Consider the following 10,508-nt stretch of genomic DNA (forward strand, 5'->3'; position numbering starts at 1 on the left):
GGCAATACTTTTTATTGCATTTCCTTGTTGATAGTAATGGTGAGCATCTTATGTGTCTTTTAGCTGTCTTTATGCCTTTCTTGGAAAAATGTCTATTCAGGTTCTCTCCCCACTTTTAAATTGAGTTTGTTTATTTGCTTGTTTTTTCTTTTTGGTGTTGAGTTGTAGGAGTTTTTCTTTTTTTTTTTTAAACATTTTATTTATTTTAGAGCGAGAGTGTGTGTGAGTGGCAGTGGGGCAGAGGGAGAGGGAGAGAAAGAATCTCAAGCAGACTCTACACTGAGTGTGGAGCCTGATGCGGGGGTCAATCCCATGACCCTGAGATCATGACCTGAGCCAAAATCAAGAGCCAGACACTTAACAACTGATCCACCTAGGTGCCCTATGAGTTCTTTATATATTTTGAATATTAACCCTGTATTGGATATATCATTTGCAAATACCTTCTCCTATTCAGTGGATTGCCTTTTTGTTTTGTTGGTTTCCTTTACTGTGCAAAAGCTCTTTATTTTGGTGTAGTTTCAATAGTTTAGTTTTGCTTTTGTTTCACTTGCCTGAGGAAATTTCCTTAGAAAAATTTTGCTATAACTGATGTCTGAGTTTACTGCCTATGTTTTCCTTTACGAATTTTATGGTTTCAGAGCTCACATTTAGGTCTTTTTTTTTAAACATTTTATTTATTTATTTATTTGTCAGAGAGAGAGAGGGCACGCATGCACAAGCAGGCAGAGGCAGAAAGAGAAGCAGGCTCCCTGCCGAGCCAGGAGCCTGATGCGGGACTCGATCCCAGGACCCTGGGATCATGACCTGAGCCGAAGGCAGTGGCTTAACCAACTGAGCCACCCAGGCATCCCCATTTAGGTCTTTAATACATTTTGAGTTTATTTTTGTGTATAGTCTAAGAAAGTGGCCCAGTTTTATTCTTTTGCAATTAACTCTCCAGTTTTCCTGGAACCATTTATTGAAGAGCTGGTCTCTTCCACATTGTATATTCTTGCCTTCCTTGTCATAGATTAACTAACCATTTAAGCATGGTTTTTTTTTCTGGGCTCTCTATTCTATTACATTGATCTATGTGTCTATTTTTGTGCCAGTACCATACTATTTTGATTACTGTAGCTTTGTAATATGGTTTGAAATCTGGGTTGTCATACCTCCCTCTTTGTTTCTTCTCAAGATTGCTTTGGTCATTCAGGGTCTTTTGTGATTACATACAAATTACAGGATTATTCTAATTTTGTCAAAAATACTATTGATAGATTTTTTTTAAAGATTTATTTATTTATTTTTAGAGAATGGGGGGGCAAAGGGAGGGGAAGAGAGATTCTTAAACAGACTCTGCACTGAACATGGAGCCTGATGCAGGGCTCGATTTCATGAACCTGAGATTATGACCTGTGCCAAAACTGAGAGTTGAACACTTAACTTGACTGTACCACCCAGGCACCCCAAAAAATACTATTGCTATTTTGATAAAGATTGCATTGAATCTATAGGTTTTTAGTGTAATACAGATATTTTGACTATATTCATTTTTCCACTTATTTGTGTCATCTTCAGTTTCTTTCATCAGTGTCTTATAATTTTCATTTGACAGTTTTTTTGCCTCCTTGGTTGAATTTATTCCTAGTTATTTTATTCTTTTTGATGTAATTGTAAATGGGACTGTTTCCTAAATTTTTCTTTCTGCTAGTTCACTAGTATATAGAAACACAACAGATTTCTCTATATTAATAATGTATCCTGCAATTTTAATGAATTAACTTATTAGTTCATATAGTTTTTCATGGAGTTTTAAGGGTATTTTATATACAGTATCATGTCATCTGCAAATAGTGAGTTTTACTTCTTCCTTATGAATTTGGATACTCTGTGTTTCTTTTTTCTTACCTGATCACCACAGCTAGGACAGCCAGTATTTTGTTAAATAAAAGTGGCTAGAATGAACATCCTTGTCTTTTCTGATCTTAGAGGAAAGGCTTTCAGTGTTTCACTATTGAATATGATGTTAGCTGTGGGTTTATTATATAGAGGTATGTTCCCTTTGTACTCACTTTACTGAGAGTTTTTATCATGAATGGATGTTGAATTTTGTCACATTTTTTTCCATCTATTGAGATGATCATAGGATTATTATCTTTCCTTTTGTTAATGTTGTGTATCACATTGATCAATTTGTAGCTATTGAGCCATTTTTGTACCCTGGAATAAATCCCACCTAATCATGATGTATGATCATTTAATGTATTGTTGAATTCAGTTTGCTAATTTTTTTTTTTTTTTGAGGACTTTTGTATCTGTGTTTATCAGCAGTATTAGGCTGTAATTTTCCTTTTTGTAATGTCTTTGGTTTTGGGATCAGGGTAATGCTGGGCATGTAGAATGAATTTGGAAACATTCCTTACTCTTTAATTTTCTGGAAGAGTTTGAGAATAGTTGGTGTTAACTCTTTTTGAGACATTTGATAAAATTTAGTTATGAAGCCATCTGGTCCTGGACTTTTGTTTGTTGGGAATTTTTTGATTACTGATGGAATTTCATTACTAGTATGCAGTTTGCTTAGGTTTCCTATTTCTTTCTGGTTCAGTCTTAGAAGAGTGTACATTCTAGGAATTTATACATTTCTTATAGGTTGTCCAGTTTGTTGGCATATAATTTTTCATAGTATTTGTATTTATGTGATGCCAGCTGTAACTTCTCCTACATTTCAGATTATGAGTCCTCTCTTTTCCTCGATGAGTCTGGGTAAAGGCTTATTAATTTTGTGTATGTTTTCAAAGAAACAGCTATTAATTGATTTTGTTTCTGTTGTTTTTTTTCACTCTCCATTTGATTTATTTCTGATCTAATCTTTATCACTTTTTTGCTTCTACTAACTTTGGGTTTGGTTATTATTTTTTTTTTTTCTAGTTCCTTTAGGTGGAAGATTAGTTGTTGTTGATTTGACCTTTGTTTGTTTGTTTGTTTCTTGAGGTGGGCCTATATCACTATAAATGTTTCTCTTAGAACTGCTTTTGCTGCATCCCAGGAGTGTTGAACCATTGTATTTCCACTTTCCATTTGTCTCCCTGTGTTTTTTTTATTTCCACTTTGATTTCTTTACATTGACTCATTAGTTTAGTAGTGTTATTTAGCTTACATGTTTGTGTTTTTCCATTTTTTTCTCCATAAATGATTTCTAGTTTTATATCCTGTGGTTGGAAAAGATGCTTGATATGATTTTAGTCTTCTTTAATTTATTGAGTCTTGTTTTATGACATACCACATAGTCTGTATGTTTCATGAACACTTGAATATGTGTTCTGTTGTTTTGGGATGGAACGTTTTGCAAATACCTTGGTCCATATGATCTGATATATCATTGAAAGACACTGTTTGCTTAGTGATTTTCTTGATGATCTACTCATTGATGTAAGTGGGGTGTTAAAGTCTCCTACTATTATTGTATTACCGTCAATTTCTCTCTTTATGTCTGCTAATATTTGCTTTGTACATTTAAGTGCTCCTTTGTTGGGTGCATGGATGTTTTCAGTTACTATATCTTCGTGTTGGAGTGATCCCTTTGTCAATATGTAATGCCCTTCTTTGTCTGTTGTTACAGTCTTTGTTTTAAAGTTTATTTTTTCTAATATAAGTATTCTACCTCAGCTTTTTTTTTCCCACTCCATTTGAATGGCATTTTTTTTTTCACCTCTTCACTTTCATTGTGGCCTTAAGTCTGAAGTGAGTCCCCTGTAGGCTCATATAGATGGGTCTTGATTTTTTATCCACTCATTCATCCTGTGTCTTTTGGTTGGAGCATTTAGTCCATTTACATTTCAAGTAATTTTTGTTAGGTATGTGCTTATTGCCATTTTGTTCATTGTTTTCCATTCCTTCTCTATTACTTTCTTCTTTTACTCTCTTCCCTTGTGATTTGATGATTTTCTTTGCTGTTATGCTTGGATTATTTTTACTTTTTGTGTATCTGATACAGGTTTTTGGTTTGTGGTTACAATGAAGTCCTATAGTTCTATATGTATATGTGTACATAGTGCTATATATATGTGTGTGTGTTTGTATACATATATATGCATATACATATATATTTGGTGGTCTATTTTAAGTTGATGGTTACTTAAGTTCACATTCTTCAAAGCAGCACTCTTCTCTCCACATTTTATGTATTTGATGTTATATTTTATATCTTTTTATTTTGTGTATACTCTAATTATTATAAATATAATAGATTTTGCTTTAGTCTTTCAACCTTCATACTAGCTTTATAAATGATTAATTTGCTAGCTTTACTATGTTTACTTTAACCACTTAAATGTTTTCCTTTCATAATTTTCTTACTTTTAGTTATGGCCTTTCCTGTCTAAAGAAGTCACTTTAACATTTCTATCAAGGTCAGTTTAGTGGTAATGAATTCCTTTATGCTTCATTTGTCTGAGAAACTCTTTATCTCTCCTTCAAATCTGAATGGTAACCTTGCTGGGTAGAGTATTCTTGGTTTAGGTTTTTTAACTTTTAGCACTCTGAATATATCATGTCACTCCTACCTGGCCTAAAAAGTTTGTGCTGAAAAATCAGCTGATAGTTTTTGCAGTTTCCATTGTCTGTAACTAGTTACTTTTCTCTTGCTGCTGTTAAGATATTATCTCTTTATGGTGTGCTCGATGCAGGGCTTGATCCTCTCACTCCTGTGATATTCCTCATGTTTGTGAGTCACCACTAACAGGAGTTTGGTTCCCAACTCTATCTCTCTCCTCCCTGTCCTACTTTATGTGGTTTTTTCCTTTATATATTTAGCTATGGAAGAGCTGTGTTGTTGCTTTTCAGGTTGTCTCAGTTATGAAAAGTGAACTACTGTAAACTTCTAACTGTTTTTCTAGTTTTCAGGTTGTTTCAGTTATGGAAAGTGAACTACTGAAAACGTTTTGAGTTGGGGAAAGGTAGCTCTTTGATAGTTAAGAAAAGAGAGGTAGGTAGGGGGGTGGGGTAACTTGGTGATGGGCAATATGGAAGGCACATGAAGTGATGAGCACCAGGTGTTATATGCATTGAACTTTATATCAAAAACTAATGATGTACTGTACATAACCCCACCACCCTCTCCCTACCCCCCTCCCCCCGGCCCCCCTCAGTTTGTTTTGTGACAGTAAGAGTCTCTTATGGTTTGTCTTCCTCCCAATCCCATCTTGTTTCATTTATTCTTTTCCTACCCCCCAAACCCCTCACATTACATCTCCACTTCCTCATATCAGGGAGATAATATGATAGTTGTCTTTCTCTGATGGACTTATTTCACTCAGTATAATACCCTCTAGTTCTGTCCACATCGTCGCAAATGGCAAGATTTCATTTCTTTGGATGGCTGCATAGTATTCCATTGTATTTATATATACCACATCTTCTTTATCCATTCATCTGTTGATGGACATCTAGGTTCTTTCCACAGTTTGGCTATTGTGGACGTTGCTGCTATAAACATCTGGGTGCATGTGCCCCTTTGGATCACTACGTTTGTATCTTTAGGGTAAATACCCAGTAGTGCAGTTGCTGGGTCGTAGGGTAGCTCTATTTTCAACTTTTTGAGGAACCTCCATGCTGTCTTCCAGAGTGGTTGCACCAGCTTGCATTCCCACCAACAGGAGGGTTCCCCTTTCTCCACATCCTCGACAGCGTCTGTCATTTCCTGAGTTGTTAATTTTTTGCTCTCTCCTCTTAAAGCACATTTTTATGATTTATATTTTCCTAAAACACTATTCATTTTAATAATATTCTCAATACATAGAAAGAATTAAACACAGTAATCTGTTACAATTTTATATGTCCCCATTTCTTTCAGTTTTATTGTTATAACTGATGTACAACACTGTATACGTTCAAGGTGCACAGTGTATTGACCTGACTTACATATATTACAAAGTGTTATTTCCTCATTTTTGTTTTTTATATTTATATTTTCTACCTTTTTGTTGTTGTTGTTGTTGTTTACACTAACTTGTTAGCTAAATGGTATGTTGGCACTCCAGTTTCTTGAACTGGGAACTTAAACTTTTATGTGAAGAAATTAACAGAAATTATTAAATTAAGTTTATGTATTTTTGTCTGAGCACTGTGGTTATCCTGTATGGTCATAAATATGCTCTTCTGTTGTCTTTTTTTTTTTTTTAAGAATTATGTAAATTTGGCTTTGATTTCCTTTTTTTGTTATAAAAGTTGTTAAGAAAGTTGTAAAAAACATTTCTAGGGTGCTTTTCCCTATTTAATCAGAATTTTATCGGTACTGCTTCTACATCTTGGAATTGAGTGATTGTTTTAGAGGGGTACTATATGATTAACTTTCGTGAATGTTCCCAAATTCTTAAAAAGATGACACATTATGTACGTATTTATGTGAATATAAAATGTATATTAGATACATATAAATATTACTAATTGTCAGATCTTCATTATGTGTGTTAGTTACCTATTGCTGTATAACCAATTACCACTGAATTTAGCAGCATTAAGCATCATTTATTATTTCACAGTTTCTGTGTATCAGGAATCCAGACACAGTATATATGTGTTCTCCAGGTTTCTTGCAAGGTGGCAGTTAAGGTGTCAGCCAGGATTGGAGTTACCTTAAGGCTCAACTAGGAGGATCTGCTTCCAGCCTACTCACCTGGCTCTGAGGAGGCCTCAAGTTCTCACTGCCTATTGGCTAGACATATCGTCTCCTTCTCAGGTGTGCCTCTCCATGGGGCACCTCACAACATGGTATTGGTGTCCTCACAGTGATTGAGGGAGAAAGCTTGAGAGCAATCAAGATGGAAGCTATAGTCCTTTTGTAACTTAATCTCAGAAATGACATGTCTTAACTTTGCTACAGTCTTTTTGGTTAAAAGAGAGTCACTAGGGACAGCCTACACTTAAGGAGAGGATTATACAAGGATATAAACACAAGAAAGCAGGGATCAGGGCACTTGTTCAGCCTAGTTCACGACCCCAGGGTCCTGGGATTGAGGCTCACATCGGGCTCCCTGCTCAGCGAGGAGTTTGCCTCTCCCTCTGCGGCTCCCCCCACTCATGTGCATGCTCACTCGCTCTCTCTCCCTTTCTATCTCTCACACAAAAATAAATAAATAAAATTTTAAAAAGAGAAAAAAGCAGGGATCGGTTGGGACTCTATTAGAGGTTCTTTATTATAGTCTTCATTATGTCCTCAACAACTCCTGTCCCTGGCATATGCAAAATACACTCATCTCCCCTCCCAAATCCCCCAAAGTCTCACCCAGTGTACAGCATCAGGTCACAGTTCACAACCTCATCATATAAAATCACATTCAGTTGTAGATCAGGGTCCTCGGGTATAGTTTCTTCAATACAACTCTTAGCAGTTCTTTTCCTTCTATAAAACTTTTCTCTACCCACACAAATGTAGAAGGGTGAGGAAGGCATAGGATAACCACTACAGACACTTTTGTTCAAAAAGGGGGTATATGGGAGACGCAAACAAGTCCTTGTTCCATTGCAATCCTGAAATCCAGTTGGGCCAAAGTTAGAAGTTCCTTGACTAGGTCTCAGGAACTAGGAATGATTCTTTACGGGTTTTGGGTCTGCTCTCTGGGCCTCTGGTTATACCCTCAGAGTTGTTTGTTCTTTTTTAAGAAAAGTATCGCGTTAGTGTCCAGAAGGTGTTTCAGCCTGCCTTTTTTGTCAGTAGAATTTGAGGGAGTCTCTGGGCTTTAAAATTTATATATATATATATTTTTTTTTTTAAATTTATATGTATATATATATATTTTTAAACTGTACTTTTCATTTGGTCCCTTTCAGTTCAAGCTGGCAGAGTTCTTGCTGATAAAATTCTTGAAAAAATCTGTGGGCCCCCTTTGAGTCTCATTAGGGTCCACTCCATTTTATAAAAGTCACAACCAGAAAACTATTCTAAATGAGTCCTTTAATATAGGCTCCTAGAAGTCAGTAGGATAAAGCTCTTGAGCTTCTTAGAGACCCTATTGTTTGAGAGGATCTATGAGGCACACCCTTAATCTTTTAAAAAAGGCCCTTCGTGTGACTTAGCATAGTACTTTGAAGGTAGCACCTTTTATCTTTCATAGTCTAACAAGTTTTTAGTCATATCCTTGGTTTCACCTTTAGACCAGGATTCCCCTGGCAGTGCTACTGTATGAACTTTCCTTAGAAGTTATTTCTTAATGTTAGCATCTTTTAAATCTGGAGAGGCTGCATATTTTCAAAATTATCAAGTTCTGAATTCCTTCAAAAAAAATTTTTTTAGTTCTAAAATACACTTTCTAAAATACACTTAACAAAACACCATAGACTGGGTGGCTTAAACAGAAGAGATTTATCTTCTCACAGTTCTAGAGGCTGGAAATCCAAGATCAGGGTGCCTGCATAGTTGGCTTCTAGTGAGAGTTGTCTTTTCTGGCTTGCAAACTCCTGCCTTCTTGCTGTATCCTAACACCACAGAGAAAGAGCTCTGGTCTCTCTTCCTTTTCTTTTAAGAGTGCAAATTCTAACTAATCAGGGCTCTACTCTTATGACCTTGTTTAACCTTAATCAAATCCTTAAAGGATTTATAATATGATTTATTTACAGTAAAATCATATGGACAGTTAGGGCTTCAACATTGAATGGAGGGGGAATGACACAGTTTAGCCCCTGGTGACCTTGTATCTGGGCCAGGTTTCTTTCTGGGCTCTTCATTCCATTGGTCTATATGCCTGTCTTCATGCCAGTACCATACTGTTTTGTAGTAGCTTTGTAGTAAATTTTGAAATAGTAAGTGTGTATAATTGGTTATATAGCAATAGGTAACTAATACCATAATATTCTACTTTTCCAAAATATTTTTGGCTATTCTGGGCCCTATGAGGTTCCATATTGTAGAATTTTCCATACTTTTAGGATTGACTTTTAAAAAATTTATGCAAAAAGTCATTGGGTTTTTGCTAGGGATTGCATTGAATCTGAAGATCATTTTGGGTAGTATAACATCTTAACAGTGTCTTCTGGTCCATGAGCATGGATTATGTTTCCATTTTTTTTTTTTAAGATTTTATTTATTTACTTGACAGATAGAGATCACAAGTAGGGAGAGAGGCAGGCAGAGAGAGAGAGGAGGAAGCAGGCTCCCTGCCAAGCAGAGAGCCCGATGTGGGGCTCGATCCCAGGACCCTGGGATCATGACCTGAGCTGAAGGCAGAGGCTTTAACCCACTGAGCCACCCAGGCGCCCCTATGTTTCCATTTTTTAATGTCTTCTTTGATTTCTCAGGTTTTTTTAGAGGTAGCTGACATATAACATCGTGTAACTTTACAGTATACAGTGGTGTGTGTATATGTTGTGCAGTGATAACCACAATAAGGTGGTTAACACACTCATCATCCTACATGGTTACCATTTTGAGAGTGTGTGTGTCTGTGTGTGTGTTTAATAAGAACTTTTAAGATGTACGCTCTTAGTAACTTCTAAGGATATGGTACAGTACTGTGAACTATATTCACCATGCTGTATTTAATCCCCAGGACTTATTCATCTCATAACTGGAAGTTTATTCCCTTTGACCACCTTCACCCATTTCCCCTGTTCCTGGCAACCACCAATCTGCTCTGTTTCTATGAGTTTGATTTTCTTAGATTCCACATACAAGTGAGATCAGACAGTATTTGTCTTTCTCTCTCTGACTTACTTCACTTAGCATAATGTCCTCAAAGTTCCTGTGCGTTGTGTGCCAGGATTTTCTTCTTTTCAATGTATCAATGAATGAGTAATATTCTAGTGTGTGTGCACGTGTGCGCGTGCGCACGTATACTTATACATATACCACATTTTCTTTATTCTTTCATTTGTTCCTGGACACTTAGGTTGTTTCCATGTCTTGGCTACTATAAATAATGCTGCAGTAAGCATTGAGGTGCATATATCTCTTCAAGATAGTGATTTCATTTCCTTCAGATAAATACCCAGAAGTAGGATTGCAGGATCATATGGTAGTTCTATTTTTAATTTTTTGAGGAACCTCCTTACTATGATTTCCATAATAGCTGTACCAATTTACATTCCCAACAATGTGTGAGGGTTCCCTTTTCTCCACAGCCTTGCCAACATTTATTATCTCTTGTCTTTTTGATAACAGCCATTCAACGGTGTGAAGTTTGTATTAACTTGATGGTTACTTAAGTACTGAAGTTCAAATCATTCTAAAAAAGACACACACACACACACACACACAAAACTTTTCCCCCCTTCTCTTCCATTTTTAATCCTTCCTCCATGTATATATCTTTTTATTAATAATTTTCTTATTTCTAATCATGACCATTTTCTTTACACTAAAAGAAGTCCCTTTAACATTTATTGTAAGGCTGGTTTAGTGTGCTAAACTCCTTTATCTTTTGTTGGGGAAACTTTTATCTTTCTTTCATATCTGAATGATAGCCTTGCTAGGTAGAGTATTCTTGTTTGTAGGTTTTTTACTTTTAGCTCTTTGAACATATCATGCCACTCTA

Source organism: Meles meles, chromosome 19 (assembly GCF_922984935.1).
Source record: "Meles meles chromosome 19, mMelMel3.1 paternal haplotype, whole genome shotgun sequence".
NCBI classification, from domain to species: Eukaryota; Metazoa; Chordata; class Mammalia; order Carnivora; family Mustelidae; genus Meles; species Meles meles.